At 37.4% G+C, this 21,887-nt stretch overlaps 1 non-coding gene across 1 annotated transcript; it reads right to left on the bottom strand.

Moving 5' to 3' along the window:
- Positions 1–1,064: 1,064 nt before the first annotated feature.
- LOC140859530 (small nucleolar RNA R71) lies at positions 1,065–1,171 on the bottom strand. Its single transcript, XR_012143067.1, has one exon. It is a non-coding gene; the product is annotated as a small nucleolar RNA R71 (small nucleolar RNA).
- Positions 1,172–21,887: the final 20,716 nt, after the last annotated feature.

Below are 21,887 nucleotides of genomic sequence, written 5' to 3'. Positions count from 1 at the left end.
ATTCTTGGTCATCTTGTTGATTTGCATTTGCATTTTCATAATTAATCTAAGGGCATCAACCCATTAACAAGATAAGGTGGGGATTTCATTACCCTTTCTTAGCCCAAAAATCATCTCCATCATATTGCATTACCTAGACCTTTAATCTTAAAATCAATTAGACGTCAACCTTAAGGAATTCGAGCTCAATAGGACAAGGAACCCTAAGAGTTCTACCAAGTTTGAGTTGTCTGATTAGTTGGTGTCTAGGCAAGTCCCTGAGGGTGGTTTGTTAAATTGGTTCAGTTGCTGGCCTGGCCAACTCGTTTGGTGTCTAGAAAGGTAACGATGAGTGAACCTCCCACCTCTTATACTTACCTGGCTAACTAGTTGATCAATCTCCACTTGGAAGGCTTGAAGGGTCATCTTGGAACAGTTAGGAGCTGTCTAGATTTAGGTTAACCCTAGGATAGATTGAGTTTAATTTATTATTTCACTTGTTTGAAAAAAAAAAAAAAAATTTATTTGGTTACTTTTCTTTAGATTTAGGACTCCTTAAGATCTTTTCTTTAGAACTTTTTCTCTTTTCTTTCTTTTTCTTATACATAAAAATTTTATAAAAAAAAAATTGTATAAACATCGAGAACTGTACACCTCATGTGTGGAGAAGAGTGTCGGGTCGTCTAGTTAGAATTGAGTCAATTCCTGTTGTTCCAATGGCTGAACCAATCCAACCCATGACCCTTAAGGATTTGTGTTATCCAGTTGGCTCCATCCAACCATCTTGTATCAGGTTGCCACAACCCACAGCTAACAATTTTGAAATCAAACCTCAAATCATAAATATGCTTCCAAAATTCACAGGATTAGAGGATGCTTATATATTTATTAGAGAATTTGAGGAGGTATGTGCAACCATGAAACTGCAATTAACAGAGGATGAGGTCAAACTTAGATTAATCAACTTTGCCCTTAAGGATAATGCTAAGAAGTGGCTTTATAGTCTGCCAAACCATTCTATCACTACCTGGGAGGGCTTTGTGAGAATATTTTTGAAAAAGTATTTCCCCCATCATAAAACAGCTAGGATTAGGAATGAAATAAATCAATTTTACCAACTAGCTGGTGAATCATTTTGGAAGTACTTTGATCGTTTCAAGAATCTTTTGACCCAATGCCCACACCATGGAATAGAAACTTGGAGACTATGCCAGATCATCTATGAGGGGTTAGATTCAAACTCAAGAACCATGCTAGAGTCCATGTGCCAAGGCCAATTTATGGACAAAGAAACTACTGAAGCTTGGCAATTCTTAGAAGATCTAGCCGAGAAAAATTTACAGTGGGAAACAACTAGGGAACTTGATAAAGCTACACCTTCAAGAGGAGGAATGCATCAAATTCAACCAATCCTAGCATCAGAGGCCAAGATTGCAACCTTAACACGTAGATTGGAAGCCTTAGAATTACAGAGACAGCCAATGTAAATCAAATATCTGCACCCATGTGTAAAGGGTGCAATGCACTAGACCATGTCTTAGAAGAATGTTCCTACTCGAATGAGTGTGCACAGGTGAATGCCACCTATCAAGGACCATTGAACAATCCTTATGCACCCACATATAACCCAAGTTGGAGGAATCACCCGAATTTTTCATGGTCCCAGAATCCTAATGTAGGCAATCCAAATTTCAATAAGCAAAATCTAAGGTCCAACCCAGTGATGAACAACCCGCCAGGCTTCCATGATAATGACAAGAAAATTACCTCTTTAGAGAAAAGTCTAGAAGCCATGATGAAGAAACATACCAGCTTTATGCAAACCACGGGTCAACTCATAAATAATAACACCCAAGCTATAGCCCGTCTGGAAATGCAAGTAAGTCAGCTGGCTTCGACCATTAGTGAACAAGAACATGGTAGGTTACCTAGCCAACCTGAGCCAAATCCTAGGAACCAAAATGGTCCACGACCCCAACAAGGAAACCAAGTTAATGGTGTAAATGCCATTCATACCTTAAGATCGGGAAAATAAATAGACAATAAGGTAGTTGCACTTGATGATATAGAGGACTCATCTGTCGAGTCACCTTCTAAAACTACTACCTTTCAACCTCAAGCACCAGAAACTGAAAATTCACCTAGTCCAGTACTTAAAAGTTCTAGAGCTCCTTTTTCAAACAGACTGAAATCTAATAAATCTGAATATTTAGATAAAATTTTAGAGGTATTTAAACAAGTCCAAGTTAATATTCCTCTTTTGGATATAATCCATCAGGTTCCAACTTATGCCAAATTTTTAAAAGATCTTTGCACTAGGAAAAGGACCACTAATGTACCAAAGAAAGCATTTTTGGCTGCAAGTGTCAGTTCATACCTATCTAGCCATGTGCCAATTAAATATAAGGACCCTGGAGCTCCAACAATTTCTTGTGTTATTGGAGAAACCAATATAAAAAAGGCCTTGCTAGATCTAGGAGCTAGTGTGAATATCCTTCCATATTCGGTGTATGAGCAACTAGGATTAGAAAAACTTCAACCTACTGGGATCACATTACAGTTAGCCGATAGATCTCTCAGGATCCCTAAGGGAATGGTCGAGGATGTTCTGATAAAGGTTGAAAATTTTATTTTCCCTATAGATTTTATTGTTTTAGAGACTGAGCTAGTTGCGAATCCTAAAGGACATATACTTGTCATTTTAGGAAGACCATTCTTAGCTACGGCCAATGCTGAAATCAATTGTCGAAATGGTCTAATGAAGTTATCCTTTGGAATATGACCATTGAGCTTAATGTTTTTAACTTAGAACAGGAATCCTTTTCTCATGCTGATGTCAATGTAGTCCAAGATGGTATTTATGAATCCATTGACATTAGTGATGATGAAGTCGACCTAGAGTCTAACCCCTGGTTAATCCATGAGTCTGAGGATGTCAATGAAATACTTAAAGAAAATCAGATTAATCAGGAATCGACACTTCCTACTGAACCAATCATTGAGATGGTGAAATCATCACCTAAACCATCGATAGAGGAAGCACCCATTTTAGAACTGAAACCCCTCCCAGAACATCTCAAGTATGCATATCTAGGACCCAAAGAAACTTTGCCTGTAATTATTGTATCAGACCTAGATCCCAAGCAAGAGGAGGAGTTAGTGTCAGTTCTAAAAGCAAATCAAGAAGCAATAGGTTGGACCATAGCAGATATCAAAGGAATAAGTCCTTCTATAGTTCAACATAGAATATACTTAGAGGAAGAGGCTAAACCAACAAGAGAAGCCCAAAGAAGGCTTAATCCAGCTATGAAGGATGTAGTTAAAAAGGAGATTCTGAAACTCCTAGATAGTGGAATAATTTATCCTATTTCTGATAGCTCTTGGGTAAGCCCAGTTCAAGTAGTACCCAAGAAATCTGGGGTAACAGTGGTCCAAAATGATGCAAACAAACTTATCCCAACTAGGACCCAAACGGGATGGAGGGTCTGTATAGATTATAGAAAGTTGAATGCTGCGACAAGAAAAGATCACTTTTCTTTGCCATTTATTGATCAAATGTTGGAAAGACTAGCCGGACAAGAGTTTTACTGTTTTCTTGATGGATACTCCGGTTACAACCAGATCTCCATAGCCGCTGAAGATAAAAAAAAGACTACATTCACCTGTCCATTTGGTACTTTTGCCTATAGACGAATGCCCTTTGGACTATGTAATGCACCGGCAACCTTCCAGAGATGCATGATCAGCATATTTTCAGATATGATAGAACAATTTCTAAAAATTTTTATGGATGACTTTTCTGTTTTTGGCCTAACCTTCTCTGAGTGTCTGAATCACCTGCAATTAGTTCTAGAACGATGTAAGGAGAAGCACTTAGTTCTCAACTGGGAAAAATATCAGTTTATGGTCAAACAGGGAATAGTTCTTGGCCATGTCATTTCTAAAAAGGGGATTGAAGTAGACAAGGCCAAAATAGATCTAATTGCAAGTCTTCCACCACCTAAATCTGTGAAAGAAATACGTTCATTTTTAGGTCATGCTGGATTCTGTAGAAGGTTTATTGCCAATTTCAGCAAAGTAGCACGTCCACTGACTAATCTTTTGGCAAAGGATACCAAATTTGAATTTACTCATGAGTGCTTGGAATCTTTTGAATGTCTAAAAAAAGCACTTGTATCAGCTCCAATCATTCATCCTCCTGTCTGGTCTGAACCATTTGAATTAATGTGTGATGCGTCCGATCATGTTGTGGGCGCAATCTTAGGTCAACGGATAAATAAGCTGCCTAGAGTGATATATTATGCAAGTAAAACCTTAAATGATGCGCAGCTTAACTACACCATAACTGAGAAGGAGTTCTTTGTCGTTGTCTTTGCTTTAGAGAAATTTAGATCTTATTTGGTTGGGACCCACACCATTGTTTACACCGATCACACAGCCATTAGACATCTCCTAGCAAAGAAGGATGCCAAGGCATGCTTAATCAGATGGATTTTGCTCCTTCAAGAATTTGACCTAGAAATTAGGGACAAGAAAGGCACTGAGAACGTTGTAGCAGATCATTTGTCCTGAATTCCAGTTGCACCATCTAGTGAACCACCCATCAATGAATCTTTCCTAGATGAGCAACTCATGTCTGTGTCTACTGAACCTTGGTTTGCTGATATTGTAAATTATTTAGCCATAGGTAAGATACCTTCTCATTGGACTAAGCAGGATAAATATAAATTCTTTGCCAAGTGAAGTATTTCATTTGGGATGATCCTTATCTTTTTAAACAATGTCCTGATCAAATTATTGAAGGTGTATCCCAGATAACGAAGTCATGAATATTTTATCTTTTTGTCATGATCAAGCATGTGGGGGTCACTTCACGTCTAAGAAAACTGCTGCTAAGGTTCTCCAATGTGGTTTTTATTGGCCCAATTTGTTTAAGGATGCTCATGAATATTGTAAAAGTTGTGCTCAATGTCAGAAAATGGGTCGAATCACCAAGCGACACATGATGCCACTCAACCCAATCTTGGTAGTTGAAGTTTTTGATGTTTGGGGGATCGATTTCATGGGACCATTTCCAAATTCCTTTGGAAATGAATATATTCTAGTAGCAGTTGATTATGTTTCAAAATGGGTAGAAGCAATTGCATGTAGAACACCCGATAGTAAAATGGTCATTAAGTTTCTTAAAGAAAATATTCTCTCCCGTTTCGGTATTCCTAGGGCAATCATTAGTGATCGGGGAACCCATTTTTGTAACCGACCTTTTGCAACATTGATGAAAAAGTATAATGTCAACCACAAATTCGCCACACCATATCATCCTCAAACTAGTGGGCAAGTTGAAGTGTCAAACCGACAAATCAAACAGATCCTGGAAAAAACTGTTAGTGCCAATAGAAAGGATTGGTCTTTGAAATTAATTGATGTACTTTGGGCATACCGAACCGCTTTCAAGACCAATCTAGGAATGTTTCCTTATAGGATTGTATTTGGTAAACCATGTCACTTGCCTATTGAGATAGAACACAAAGCCATGTGGGCCATCAAACAACTAAATACAAATTTGAACGATGCTGGAAACCATAGGAAGCTTCAGTTGAATGAATTAGAAGAACTTAGAAATGAAGCCTATGAAAATGCAAGGATATACAAGGAACGAACCAAAGCATTTCATGATCAATCAATTATGAGAAAAACTTTCAATATCGGACAAAAGGTGCTCTTATATAACTCTAGATTACATCTGTTTTCAGGAAAGCTTAGGTCTAGATGGACAGGACCATTTTTAGTAAAGAAAGTCTTTTCACACAGAGCTGTTGAGATAGAAAACCCAAGTAATGGTGTTATCTTTAAAGTTAATGGTCAACGATTAAAACCATTCTTGGAATTACCTGTCGAGACTGTTGAAGATGCCATGGTTCTTTATGAACCAACTTATTCTGATTAAATGCTTCGAGGTTTGGTCTGGTTGAAGACATAAAACTTAGCGCTTCTGGGAGGCAACCCAGCTTATTTAATTTCTAATGCTTTCTTTGTTTTCAGTTTGCTTAGGACAAATAAATTAGATAAACTCCATTGGGGACAATGTCGGTCATGTTGGGGGGAGAGCTTGAACAAAATCAGGTGTTATCATTTCCTTTTTCTTCCACTATGAGTTATTTCTTGCATTTAATATATTAAAAAAAAAATTGAAATAAATTAATCTAGAAAAGAAATAAGAGTAAGTTAGAAAGTATTTGCTAATAAATGTAGTGAGTCACGGAGAAGATTAGCTGGTTAGACTCTTGGTGGCCTAGGTCATTTAAAGACTATTAGCACTTCCAATTGCACATGCACACTAACAAGGTAAAGTAGGTGTTAATTGTAAAGCCAATTAAGGATTTGAGTATTATTTAAATTAGATAATTTTCTCTACACCCCAATTGAAGAAATTTGAATTTAAGGAAAGAGCTACCTTCCTGAAATAAAATGCAAAACACAGAGTAAATATGGATTGCCCTAAGCCTAGTAACCGGGTCTCTTCACCTAAGTCAAGTGTTGAGATTCGCATCAAACGGTGGTGGGAAGGCCAGGATGCTCAGCAAAAAAAAAAAAAAAAAAAATAGTGTGAAAGCTACCTTAGTTCTTTGTTTAATCTGGGGTGTATAGAAAATTAATCGAACTAAATTATGAAAAATGATACAATTGGCCTGTACAAGTTAATACTGAAATACTAAGTCAGTTATCACTCACACAAGTGCTATAAAACTTTAAGTGTACTCTAAGAAAGCTCCTAAGTAGACTGACTACCGATTCTAATTCAAAGCTCATTACTTAGTAATACTAGAAAACTTCTTGAATTTCGATCTTAAATTAATTTGCAAAGGAAGGATCTTTTTGGAATATGATCTTATTTTGGTACATTGCTAAAGGACCAGCAATGATTAAGTTGGGGAGTGTGATTTATGTCACAAATTGATATAAAAAGTATCAATTAATATCTAAATTATCTAACTTTATTAGAAAATTGATACTTGTTATTATATTTTGCAGAAGAAGAGGTCATCAATAGAAAGAACAAGAAAAGAGAATTCCAACGATATAAATTTTACACAAAACGGAGTTAAATTGACCCAGAAATTGAAGAATGAAGAAAGAAGACTCAATTGGGTCAAACCCGAGTCAAATCAGGTCAAAATTGATCAAAAATCAACTGATTTGATGATCTGGTTAGCCGTCTGGTCCACAGCAACAGGCGCCTGGACCATGGACCCATCGGCGCACCATAAACCAGCCAATCAGCGAGTCTCGGCTCACCGCAACGCATCGCGAGCCCGATCCACGCGTGCGGTCTAGGGCTCATGAGGAGAGAGAAGAAGGACCGAAGGACAACCTGGTAACTTCACATCACTCGATGGTCCGATCTTCTCTGATCAAGATCCAACGCTCCATATTTTTGCGCCATCGGACGGCCACCATCGCAGCCGGTCAAGATCCAACCGTAATCAAGGCAATTGCAAGAATCAATAAACACTAGGACAACACGGGATCCTTCTGCAGCGCGATCCAACGGACGAAATCTTCCAGCGCCTTGATCGGATGGTCCGCGATGCATCTGACCTGATCCCATCTCTGCAGCACGATCCAACGGCAGCGCTTCACCCAGATCATGATCTGACGGCCCAGAATCGCTCCCGGCTTGATTTATTAGATGAATTGGGTTCTTTAGATGAAGATCGGATGGCTGAAACAATTTCTAGGGTTTCTTGATGGATTTAAGTACTTTTTGAGCAAGATTTGAGCCCCTAAACCCTCCTAACAGCCCTCTAAAACCTCTTAATCCCACATCTAAAGTTTTGAAAACCTTATAACCCCCAAATGCCTATAAAAAGCCACCAAAGGCCCTTGTTTTAAGGAGGGGGAGATTCTTTCCTTTCGATCAAGCTTGTAACCCTAGATAGTGGGATTTTTAGATTTCTTCTCAAGCCTCGAGCTTTGAGGTTTTTGTAATAAATTTTTTTTATATAAAATCTTATTTTTATGCAATTTTATCTCTTTACATTATGCAATTTATTTTTCTTGCAATTAGGATAGTTTAATTTATGCAATTTAATTTTATGCAATTAGGTTAGTTTAAATTATGTAGTTTAAATTTATGCAATTAGGATAGTTTAATTTATGAAATTAGGATAGTTTATTTTTCTATATTTAAATTTTGCAAGTAGATTTAGATCATGTCTAGCTAAGCATCTCTTCTAGGGTTTGCGATGAAGCTAGATCATGAGTAGGGGTTTTACATAGGGTTCTTTCTTTTTCTTAGGGTTTCTTTTTCTTCCTCTTTTGCCAAGAATTTTTGATGAACTACAGTTGGGTCAGAGTCCCTTCATAGTTCATGCTTGATTCAGTGCATAGGAGGAGAAAACCCTAAGGGATCCTAGTTACTACTCTCCTGTAAAGAATCTTGATGGGTTATCGTTGGACCTTAGTCCCTTCATAATCTATGCTTGAAAAGATAAGAGGAGTAGTCGTTAGGATCAATAAGAAAAATTCTAGGTAGAATTCCCTAATCTAGATCTAGTGGATTCAAAAACCCTAGATCCTTAGTCTTATTGTCTTTAGCAAACAACTTTCAATTTTTGATTTTCGTTAAAGCTCGCTTGAGCATAGATTTGAAAATCATTTTTAAACCAAATCTTTGTGGGATCAACCCGTACTCGCTGGTCGTGCTACTCTGCACACTGTGCGCTTGCGGTTTTATTTACAAATTTTAAGATTTGCACATCAGGAGCTGAGTGTGATGCCATCAGATACCATTGCACTGCACTACAACAATAATAGTGCCATAGCCCTCGCTAAAGAGCCTAAGTCCCACCAGAAGTCCAAACATATAGAGTGGCAGTTCCACATTATATGCGAATATCTTGAGAAGAAGTTTGTCAAGGTACAGAGAGTCGACTCTGCAAAGAACGTGGCAGACCCGTTGACCAAACCTCTCAGTCAGCAAAAAATCGAAGCTCATCTTGAGAAGATGGATCTTAGGTATATGGCTAATTGACTTTAGATCAAGTGAGAGTTTGTTAGATGAGTGTCCTAGGATCTGATTATTGGCTGACATATTTTGTAATTTCAGGACTTAATTTTGTACTTGTAATATTTTTATTATTCATAAAGGATATTTTTATTTTCAATCATATTTATGTGTCCATAATTTATCTTAAAAATTAACAAAGATAATTTTTGTAAATTCTCAAGGTATTGAAAATTTGAGACATATATTAATTAGTAGTTAGTTTCTGAATGCTTTCGATCAAAAGATCATCACAGAGGATGGTGATCAATCCATTTAAAGATCGATACATGGATCATCTCCCTTCTGGGTGTTGAGAATTATGTCCTAAAATCAATCATATGATAATTGAGTTTTTCTTTGTATATAAATTATTAATTAATAAATAAAAATATTCTAATATTTTTCATCATAAAGTTACATCTTTCTTGAACTCTTGTGTTGTGATGAAGTCCTTAGAACTATGTTAGTATACGATAAAGAGAGGATTTATCGTATAGTTCTTAAATATATTCATGACCAAATAATACATCATTATAGGATGATGATATGTATCGAGTGGAGATCATTGTGTGCCATATGGGTTGGTTGTCCTTTTAACCAAGGAGTGTGATGACATTGGTATGGCATATAGATGAGATGTAGGAGTATATCGTTACTGAACAAGTGACTCACCTGCTGAGTGTTCTACTGTCAAGAGCTGCTCGCGAAGCATATGGGTATAAGTACCCCTCAAACCTGAAATCACCATAGTAACTTGCAAGCAACTTACTGTGCTTTGGAACTGGACTATTTGGATTTCTAATGCAGTGACAGAAGGCTATTGGGTACAGTCAAGTACTTACAAAATCTATGTGTGGATTAAGATGTGATTGACTCCTCTAGATTATTGGAGTTGATGTATCGCTGTATTTTAATTTAGTAAAATCTTGACCAGGATAATTCATGAGATAGATTTAAAAGGTTGAAATACAATGTGAATGAAGCGATCTCGGTGGACAGTTAACCTGAGACCATCCTAAAGCATTCAGGGTCAAATGGATGAATTGTGCGATAACCATATGCATAGATTTTGAAATGTTCTTTTATGATAATTCAACCTATCTGAATGTTAGAAACTATTACTAGATGGTATCTCGATTAGTACAGGAATCAGTTCCTATACTACTGGCTTAGTGTTTGAACATCTGGAGTCACGCATACAAGTCAGATACCGTAGAAAATTATTGGCCTATATTTGAAAGTCCAATTTGGAAGTACTGAACTTGATTGAACATATAAGATAACTTGATTGAGAATTAAGTTATGGATCAAACGGGATTGAAGAGTTGACTATTTAGTTAGCACTACACATGAGGTTCAGGTTTAATCCTGGGGATGAATTATTTCTAATCTATGATCTATGGATTTTATGAAAGATTAAATTTAAATACTGATTAATTTTAGATTAGATTTAAATTAATTTGACTTAATTGGGTTCAAAATCTAAGTTAGACTTGGTACAAAAATTTTAAAGAGTTTAGGATTGACAGTCTCGAAATTATTTCGAACTAGCTTTGAATTGGATTCGAATTGGATCCTTTTTGGATGAGATATTAGGAGTCCTACTTGTACTAGGATTCCCTCCTCCCTTAGGCTGACCAGCACCTGGCATGGTGCTGGTTGTGGGCATCCCATGTGGGTGTGGGAATCGATGCATTGTGGAGTGCCATATATGATGGCAATTCTATCTCATGTAGGAGTCCTTCTTTCATAAGTATTGGACTGATTCAAAGCATGTTTGAATTAGGAGTCCTATACTTATTAGGTCATAAGAATTATCTATAAATAGAGAAAATCTTTACCTATGGATGAATAGCAATCAAATAGCAAACAAATCAGATTGAGAGAAGAGAGAAAGAGAGAGAGAGAGGCATGAGAAGGGGCACCCCTTACCTTCTCTTTGGCATCACCCTTTGTTGCCGCCCATCCTCTCCTTGTCGTGGGCCCTCCCTTGGGAATCCCCCTTGCTGGTGTGAGGTGTCACACCAGTACCTCTTCTCTCTCATTTGGTTGGATTGCGAAGGTGATTTGATCGGAGTTCATCTACTTTTCTATATTGTTTGGTGTGCATGCGAAGTAGAGGGTTTGCACTTTCAAGCCTCTGCAAAGGTTGATTTCAGATTTTTGAAAATTTAATCTCCAATTCTACTGCTATTCAGATAAGAATTTAATCTTTATTTATATAGATTGGTAGAAAAGTTTTAGATACAATTTGGACTATCCGAAGAGAAACAGTTTTCCTTTCCTTCAACTGGTATCAGAGCAGGCCTTTGATACATGAATGCATAACTAAATTTTTTTAAATTATTTATATATTATATATAATTAAAATTTTATGTTAGATATTAAATCTAATTTAAATTTATTTAAATAAAATTTTTAATCTAATTTTGATTGAATTAGATGATCCTAATAAATGGTTGATTAAGGTTGTTATAAGTTTGTTATAACAGAATTTTGCTGTTATTGAATTTTTGATTGAATAACAACATGATTTGAAATCTATTTTAAATTTATTTTAATAAAATTTTAATATTATTATTTTCATTAATAGGTGAGACTTATTTCAGATCTAAATTGGATTGATTTTGATGGATATTTAGATCTGAACACTAATAAAATTCAGCACTACACTAAAATGGATTTAACCAAAAATTTAATCCTTATGCATTCATGTTTGTATCGAATTAATTTTTTAATATGATATAAAATTTAAAATTAATATTTTATAATCAGTATAAGATATATTTCAGATCTGATATGATGTATATGATGTATCAAATCTAATTAGATTAGATGATGAATATGATTGATAAGATTAAGAACATGTTCATGACATAAATTACTTTGTCAAAAATGCATATTGATGTGATTACATATGAAATTAGATTTTATATCTTAGTAGCCTAGTACTCAGATTGATGAGATCACCAGACCATCCGATCATAAGAAATTGAAGAGATTAATCTCTCTTTTGCCTATTCGATGGGTTCTCTTATGACGTGTAGGGGTGTCATTGTGATCTGATTTTATGAAGAAAAAAATGAATAGATTTTTATAAATTATTTTGATCATAAATATATTTACATTAGATCTAAAATGATTTATGATTTATTACAATAAGATAAAATTAAGATATAAAATTATTTTAAATCTGAATAGCATGTTACATAAGATGTAATCAGTATTGATCTAAAAGTTGTCATGATGTATGAGATATATGTATGAAGTTTAGATCATATCTATGCATGTTTAATTGTTAAACATATTATGAAAATTTATTTTCATAAATTGAAATATATAGTATGCTTTACCTGAAATCCTGGTAGAATAGTTCTATCGACTGAAATATATGTTTCACACACTTAATTTTGAATTAAGTTTGAATGATCTAGATTTGAGAATTGAAGATCATTAAGACACCACATAAAATGATGGGCAAAGAGTTTGCTTGAATCAGGTCCTTCTAATGGGTTAGACCTAGGGTTAGAAATACATATGGACTAAGTAGAGAAATTGATTAAATCTAATCAAGTATTGAATTAGATTAGATCAGAATTTTTCTAAATCAACCTCAATAGTTGAAGTTTGATCAAGTCCATATGTTTGACCCTAATAAATAGACCATGATCATGGCTCTATGGTTGAGCCCGAATCTTCTAGTGGACCAAATCAAAACTAATCAATCAGTTGGTGTCCAAGGTAAGTTTGGTAGATTTGATCAAGTAGTTTTTAATTAGAAGCTACTTACCTAGATGCGTCTACGGTGAGTTAAGGGCACATCCTTCCCACTGATCTCACTTACCTGACCAACATGGTGGATTATGTTCTAATTGAAGAAAATATGATAGTGTTATGCATGCAATTTTAAAATTTTTATACAGTGAAAGAATAAGATTAAATAATTTAATCTAAATCTCATGTAAATGACCATGCCATGACAAAATACATGAAATATGATGCACTATAGATCTGAACATAAAACTTGCATCGATCTCATTAATGTTGCAATCCTAGATCTAATTATTAGATCTAATAATATGGTCAAGATAGGTTAGAAATAATTACCAAACCAAAAAGATCTTGATCTTCACTAGTCTAACACTTGGAGAAGATATTCCTTAGGTCACTCATAGCCACACGAAGTCATCTGCCCTCTACAAGAAATCCACATGAAGACTGGCATAGATCAGGGTGCTCGGAGGTGCTAGTCTGCAAGGAACTTCGATGGTTGATTTCTTCCTTTTTCTTCAAAGGCCTTGGATACTCCAAAGGATGAAGAGATCTATAGGAGGAAGAGAGGAAGAGGAGAAGAAGCTCTAAAAATAAAAACACTAGCAAGGGAACTTGGATGTGATGCCAAGAAGAGGGCCACCCTTTTTATAGGCAAGGTCTAGGGTTTTGATCAAAGGGAAGGAGGCACTATAGAGTCCACACCCAAACCAATTTTGGGCATCCTAAATTTTTTTTGAAAAGACTCCTTAGCATAGAGAAGGAATTTTGTATCTCACAGGCCTAAGAACTCTCTAAGAAAAATAAAGAAAAAATTATTTAGGCACCAACAACTTTTCTTGTTTGAAAAATCCCTTTCTTTATTTTTGTCTTATCTTTAATTCGGATCGCATTCGGATTAGGTAAGATATGAAATTATGACTCATCAATGATTGCTGCCCACCCTTATTGGGTCTACTCCTTTGACATCAAAAGGCTCAAGCCAAATCCAATTTGGCATGGAGATATGGGCATGGGTTCAGGTGTGGCACAAGAGATAAGGATAGAGTCCCAGTCGACTGGGACTCTTCATTTCTAATTTGATTCTAATCCAAATCAAATTTGGATTGAACCCAATGATAGAAATAGATCTAATCTAATTAAAAATTTAATTATTTTAATAAATTTTTAATCTAATTAAAAATTAGTTGAGTCCAAATTCTGATCAAATCAGGATCAAATTTTTCTTGTAATCAGACTTGATCATATCAAAACCAATTTGAGTCGAATTGAATCTAATTTAATTAGACTTGATCAAAATCTCTTTACTAAATCAAATTGAGTCAATTAATAATTTAATTATTAATTAATTTTTTATTAATAGTAGAGTCTCAGTCTTAGTGGGACTCCTCATCAGAGTCACAATCCAATTGAACTCTCCAGCCATCAGATCTGATCAAATCTTCTAATGCATGTGACCCCATAAGTTCGAACCTAAGTCGGTAGCATAGAAATAACTTTCTATACTAATCGATGTAGCCATCTAGCAATGGTGACCCAACATCCGGATAGGTCAAAGTATTGCAAAGCAACATTCTAGAACCTACTGGCGTATGGTTACCGTATAATTCATCTCTTGGACCCTAATGCTCAAAGTGACCTAGGGTTTAATTGTCAATCCTAATTTAGTTGATCATATTATATTTTAATCTTTCAAATCTATCACATGGATTATCTTGATCAAGATTTTACTAAATTAAAATACACGGATGCATATCTCCTACTAATTCAGAGGGATCAATTTATTTTGACTCACACACCGACTTAATAAGTACTTGACTGTACCCAGTATCTTTTTTATCATTGAATTAAAAATCTAGATAGTTTGGTACTAAAGTACAATGAGTTACTTACAAGTCACCATGGTGTTCTTAGATCTGAGGGATACTTATACCCACACCCTTCACAAGCTACTTTTGACGGCAGAGTGCTCGACAAATGGTCACGTTCGATACGAATATACTTTTACATTCCATCTGCATGCCATAATAGTATCTCTACACTCCTTAGTTAAGAGGACAACCAACTCATATGGCACACAATGATCTATACTCGATATTGCTATTGTCCTATTAACAGCATATCATTTGATTGCGAATATTTTTAAGGACTAAATGATAAATCTTCTTTATCGATTAATTATAGTGCTAAGGACTTTATTAAAACACATGAGTTCTAAATAAGATGGATAATTTAGAACAAAAATATCAAATAAATTTTATTAATAAAAATTCATACATATTTACAAGTATGAGCATAATCGTTAACAGGCTGATGATTGATTTTGAGACATATTTTCCTACAACTCCCACTTGGACTAAAACCAATCAGTACAGTATTGTATACTCATCTTCAATTTGTGATCATCGAACTCTTGATCCTGAGAGCTTTAGTAAAAGGGTTGGATAGGTTCTCCTTTCTATCAATCTTCTGAAGATCGACGTCATCTCGATCCACGATCTCTCGGATAAGGTGGTAGCAGTGCAGAATATGCTTGGTGCACTGATAGGACTTTGGCTCATTGACTTGAACAATGATTTCAGTATTGTCACAGTATAATAAGACAGGACCATCAACGGAGGATGCCAGTCCGAGCTTGTCGATGAACTTCTGCAACCATACAGCTTCCTTCGCAGCATCGGATACTGCGATATACTCCACCTTGCAAACAGAGTCAGCTATCTTGAAACTCTTCTAGCAAATTGCTCTACTGTTCAGGGTAAAAATATAACTCGACACACTTTTACTATCGTCATGATTTGACTGAAAGCTAGAGTCGGTGAACCCCACTAGTTTCAAGTTAGTTTCATCATATACTAGCCACTCTTCATTAGTATTTCTCAAATACTTAAGGATGATTTTTATGACCTTCCGATGGTTCTCTCTTAGATCAGATTGGTATTTACTCACTACCCCTAGTGAGTATGCCACATTTGGTCTTGTACATGTCATGGCATACATTATAGAGTCTACTGCTAAAGCATATTGAACTCTACTCATATGCTCTCTCTTTTGAGGAGTTGTCGGACAATCTTTCTTCGAGAGAAAAATTTTATGTCCTATCAGAAGATAGTCTTTCTTGAAATTTTTCATATTGAACTATTTCAGCACGATATTTATGTGCATCGACTGGGACAATCCAAGCAACTTTTTTGATCTATCTTTATAGATCTTCATCCCAAAGATGTAGGATGTTTCTTCCAAGTCCTTCATAGAGAACTGAGATGATAATCAAACTTTTATCCCTTGTGATGTAGGGATATCATTTTTGATTAAGAGAATGTCATCCACATACAGAAGGAAGAATACAACCATAGAGTCATTTATCCATTTGTAAATACTAGGTTGTTCTTCATTCCTAACAAAGCCATACATTTTGATAATCTTATCAAAACACATGTTCTAACTCTAGATGCTTGTTTCAATCCATAGATGGATCTCTGAAGCTTGCACACCTTGGACTCATTTGTAGATATGAAACCCTCAGGCTGTATTATATACACCTTTTCTTGCAACTCTCTATTTAGAAAAACTGTTTTCACATTCATTTACCAGATTTTTTAGTCTATGTATGCCGCTATCGCAAGCAAAATTCGAATGGATTTGAGCATTGTCACAGGAAAAAATATCTCATCATAGTCAATACTATAATGCTGACGATAACCCTTGATAACCAAACAGATTTTATAGGTCTCTACCTTCCTATCTACGCCTCTCTTCCTTTCAAAGACCCATTTACACCCTATAGGTTTAACCCCTTCAGGTGGGTCAACTAATGTCCATACATCATTGACCTTCATAGACTCCATTTTAGATTTCATAGTTTCAAACCATTTATCAGAGTCGGACCTCTGCATTGCATCCATATAGGTGATCAGATCCTCATTGTTTTCATCGAGTTCAACATGATCCCCATCTCGGATCAAAAAATTATAGTATCTGTTGGGTATAAAATACCCCCCAGCCGAAGTTCGTGTCGGGAGTGACCCTCCAGGGATTCTACCGATGTCCGACCTTCGGCGATATCTTTTCGAACCTTCCCGACGGCCAAGCCTCTGCAATGTTCCCGAGTTCTGCCGACGGATAAACCTCCACCAGTGTTGACCGGATTCTCTGCGACGAACGGACTCCCTCCAGGTGTCTACGGTGGTCGACCACCTTCCAGACTTCATCCAGACTCCTACAGGAGCCGGACTTCATCCCCGACTGTGGCTGCAGGAAGACTTCATCCGGACTCCTACGGGAGCCGGACTTCTTCCCCGAACTCCAACTGCAGGAAGACTTCATCCGGACTCCTACGGGAGCCGCACCTCGTCTCCAACTCGGCTGAAGGAAGACTTCATCCGGACTCCTACGGGAGCCGGACTTCTTCCCCGAACTCTGACTGCAGGTAGTCTTCATCCGGACTCCTATGGGAGCAGACTTCGTCCCCGACTCCGACTGTGGGAAGACTTCATCCGGACTCCTACAGGAGCCGGACTTCTTCCCCGAACTCCGACTGCAGGTAGTCTTCATCCGGACTCCTGCGGGAGCCGGACTTCATCCCCGACTCCGACTGCAGGAAGACTTCATCCGGATTTCTACGGGAGCCGGACTTCCGCCCAGAATTCTATTGCAGGTAGACGTCATCCGAACTCCTACAAAGGCCAGACTCCGAACTTCTACCGCAAGCGATCTACCTCAAGCTTCTGCTACAAACGGTCTACTTCAAATCTCTACTACGAGCGATCCACACCGAATTTTCACTGTAAGCCTTCACCCGAGCTTCCATTGTGGATGAATTCCTTCCGAATTTCTGTTGCAGGCAGGCTTCGACCGAGATTCCTCGACAAATGATCCTCATCTGGGCTTCTACAGAGATCGAACTCCAATCGAACTTCTGTAGCAGATAGATTCCGGGCGAACTCCTGCGACACGCGAAATCCAGCAGCTGGACCCCTCCAGCGGGTGAACTTCTCCAGCGCCATCCGACGTGCACCGTCGGTCGGCCCTCTGTCGAATTCTATGCGAAACCAAACTTCATCTGCGGAAAGCCTCTGATCGAGCTCCTACGGCAAGTGGCCCTCGCCTGCAGTATTAACGCCCAAGGCACCCAACGGTAGAAGGTTCGCCCATGACATCCGAGCTCCTCTCAGATGGACGGCTACCTCTTTCCGCCCGGCACCTCAACCGAGCTTCGGCCAATAGGCCTCCACTCCCTGGCAGGCCACATTAATGGCCACGACTCTGCTCCACTTCCTGTGACGGATACCGCGTAGCTCCACCACTCCCTGGCATGTCACAGTAATGGCCACGACTCTGCTCCACTTCCTGTGATGGATTCCACGTGGCTCCTCCACTCTCTGGCAAGTCGCGACAACGGACACCGCTTCACTCCCCGCAACAGGCTCCACGTGGCAGGCCACGGTAATGGCCATGATTTCACTCCACTACTCTTCATAACAAACTCCTTCTGGCACCGAGCGGCCCACTGCCAGACGGTTACAAACGTCGCTATCAGTCTGTTGCACCCTCCGCCTATAAAAGGGAGACCCCAAATACGTTATTTTCTAAGCTCTAATTTCTATCTCAAAACTCTGCTAAAATTTTCATTCGAGCACTCTATTCTTGTTGAGGCAGAGAACTGACTTGAGCATCGGAGGGTCTTGCCGAAGCACTCCAAACTCCAGTTTAGACTTCCTTTGCAGGTCCCGACGGTGACTGCGGCTCCCTCGACTCCAGCTTCTCTGACGTCGGCAGATTTTTGCACCAACAGTATCTATCTGGTTGATGCGATACTCTATTGGATCTCCTTAATAGTGTCTCTATAATAGGTTCTGGGTTTGAATCATCAAATTCAGTTCTGTGGGTTCACCAGACTGTGTCGGTTCTATCTGTTGAACTTTCTCAAGTTCAACCTTAAAGACATTAATCCCTTCTCCAAAGAATTTTTTTTCTAAAAAGACTGTCCTAAGGCTGACAAACACCTTTTGTTCATCAGCAAGATAGAAGTAATACCTCTTAGTTTCTTTGGGATACCCAATAAAATTACATCTATCAGACCTGGCTCCTAGTTTATCTATTTTCAAATGTTTGACATAAGTTGGATATCCCCAAACCATAAGGTGTGAGCACTGGCTTACGTCCAGTCCATATCTCATATGGTGTTTTATTTACAGACTTATTAGGAACCCTATTAAGCACATAACAAGCCGACTCGAGTGCATATCCCTAAAAGGATATCGACAGAGTAGAAAAGTCCATCATGGATTGAACTATGTCCAACAGAGTTCGATTCCTCCTTTCTGACACACTATTTTGTTGTGGCATTCCAGGAGATGTCTATTGAGAGAGAATCTCATTCTCCTCAAGGTATGTCAGAAATTCACTAGAAAGATATTCTCCTCCTCGATCTGATCGCAGAGTTTTAATATTCTTTTCAGTTTATTTCTCTACGTCATTACGGAACTGTTTGAACATTTTAAAGGATTCAGACTTGTGTTTCATTAAGTAGACATACCCATACCTCGATAGATTATCTATGAATGTAATAAAATAGTGATATCCTCCTTTGACACTTGTGCTCATGGGTCCACATACATCAGTATATACTAGATCCAGAACATCACTAGCTCATTCACCTTTTCTAGTAAAAGGTGACTTGATCATCTTTTCAAGTAAACGAGACTCACAGGTTGGCAATAATTCACAATCATTTTTATCAAGAATTCTTTCTTGAGCTAATCTGTTCATCCTATTCTTGTTGATATGACCTAGCCTATAATGTCAAAAGTAGGCAGCCGTAACATCGACTATCCTAGGGTGTTTATTTGACATGTACATTACATTAGGTCTAGATATAATATAGATTCTATTGTTCAACTGTCCACACAATATTGTAATACCATTCAAAATAATATTATAAATTTTTTTTTTATTGATATTTCATAATTTGATTTGGCCAAAAGGCCTATAGAAATAATATTTTAAAAAAAATTAGGATAGCACTGACATTCATTAAGAACAATAAATTGAGACTCGAATACAAACTTGATGACTCCTAAAGCTAGAACTGAAACTGATCTTCAATCTTCAATGTTCAAAAATCCCTCATCGACTCCAAATCTCTTACTGACCTGAAGATCCTACAATGAATTGCAAATATTAATAGGGCTTCTGATATCCAATATTCAGGTCATTGTATCAAAAAGAGAGAAGTTACAAGGTGTTATCACATAAGTACCTTGTCTAGCAACCGATTGCTTCTTCTTCTTTGGCCTGTTCGGATCAAGAAAAGCAATATACTAGGATAATTTCTCTTCCAATGATCCTGCTTCTTACAGTAGAAGCACTCTGCCTGACTTTGATCGGCCTTGAACTTGAGTTTTTGGGTCTGACTCCGAGCACTTTGCACCTCTTTATTTTTTTCTTTTTCTCTTTCTTAAAGGGACGATGCCCATTCGAAGAAGATCTTTTCACTATATTCACCGTCTCTTTATGGAGCTGGTGATCCTTCTTAAAAGTCTGTAACAACCCCAATAGATCATGGTAGTTGACTACAGGCTTCGTCATTCTAAAATGACTGAGAAATGATAGGTGGGAATTAGATAGGGAGTTCAGGATCGCATCCTTCTCTAGCTGTTTATGCAAGGGAAAGCCAAGCTTGCTCAGTTTCTCAATCTATTTGATCATGTACAATACATGATCGATGACAAATGCTCCCTCCCTCATCTGAGCATTGAAAATAGTGCAACTAGTCTTGTGCCGTTCAACATCGTCGGGAGTACCAAAAGACTCTCAATACTTGGAGCATTTCCTCTGGCTGAGCCTCTTCAAATTTTCGGCTAAACTCGTCATTCATGAAGGCTTGCATAATACAATGAACCGTAGTGCGATCATTGAGCCACTTCAAATAAGTATCTCAAACTGTACCTCGGGCATTGGGAGCAGGCTTCTCAGGTGCCGGATCTGTAATCACATACAGAATCTGTTTGTGCTTCAGGACGATCTTAAGTTTTTGATACCAGTTATTGAAATTGGATCCCTTCAACTTCTCACTGTCCAATAGTGATCGAAGCGACAAGTTTGAGGCCACATCTGCACATACAAAGATAAACCAAAATCTAATTAGTATATGAATTATTTAAGTCTAAAGACATAGACTTTAGTCTAAAAGTTCTTTCACTATTTTATACGAATCAGTAGCCTCTACCTTTAATTCGAGAAATTACTTTAATTCTTTAGTGGATACTAGAATCCATATAGACTGTACATGAGTCTGACTTTGGCCGGCTCACCCATGTGCATCCATGGGTATGTTCATTAACCAATTATTTTATCAAATAATTTTTAGTACTTGATTTAGCCCTAGATAACTTTTCAGTTGACTTTGATCTTCTCTGCAAGCCCCTGATTAGGTCCAACCATTAACATGATCATACTTACGAATCTAACTACTAAATGATTAGGCCCAATCTTGATCGGCTCACCTGACCATCTGACAGAAAGACTCGACTAAGTCATCATATTATGAATGATAATTCCAATCGTAGATGGACACCAAGCCTTGGGCCTCCAATGATCATCATACTAATGGACCCATTATCATCCAACTTAATGGGAGGCTATGATCTAGTTATCACCATAACCAGCTCATTTTAGAGACTTAATAATTTAGAAGATTTAATTATGATTTAAGAAAAGAGAAGAAGAGATCAATTAGTAGACCATAATCCTCCCACTGACTTCATTAAGTCACTGAATGGGTTTGGGTCATGTTGATTGAAATGGCACCTATATCAGTCACACTGATCAACCTTAATGGTATGGGTTAACTTGAATTACTTAACAATCTAATTAAAATATAATTCATCAAATTGGCCAAGTAAGTAAGATCGATGGAAGGGTCTGCTAAGCTTGCCTTAGACACCATTGAAATGGCCAGGTAAGCCGCTCTCAATTAAAAACCACCGGTCAAAATATCAAACTTATCTTAGACACTAATTAGTTAATTAATTTTGATTTGACCAACCTAATGATTCGGATTCAACCACTGAGCCACAATCAAGGT

The sequence above is a fragment of the Elaeis guineensis genome, chromosome 7, assembly GCF_000442705.2.
Source record: "Elaeis guineensis isolate ETL-2024a chromosome 7, EG11, whole genome shotgun sequence".
NCBI classification, from domain to species: domain Eukaryota; kingdom Viridiplantae; phylum Streptophyta; class Magnoliopsida; order Arecales; family Arecaceae; genus Elaeis; species Elaeis guineensis.
Note: the sequence above shows the minus strand (reverse complement) of the source record. Positions and strands in the feature narration are given on the sequence as shown.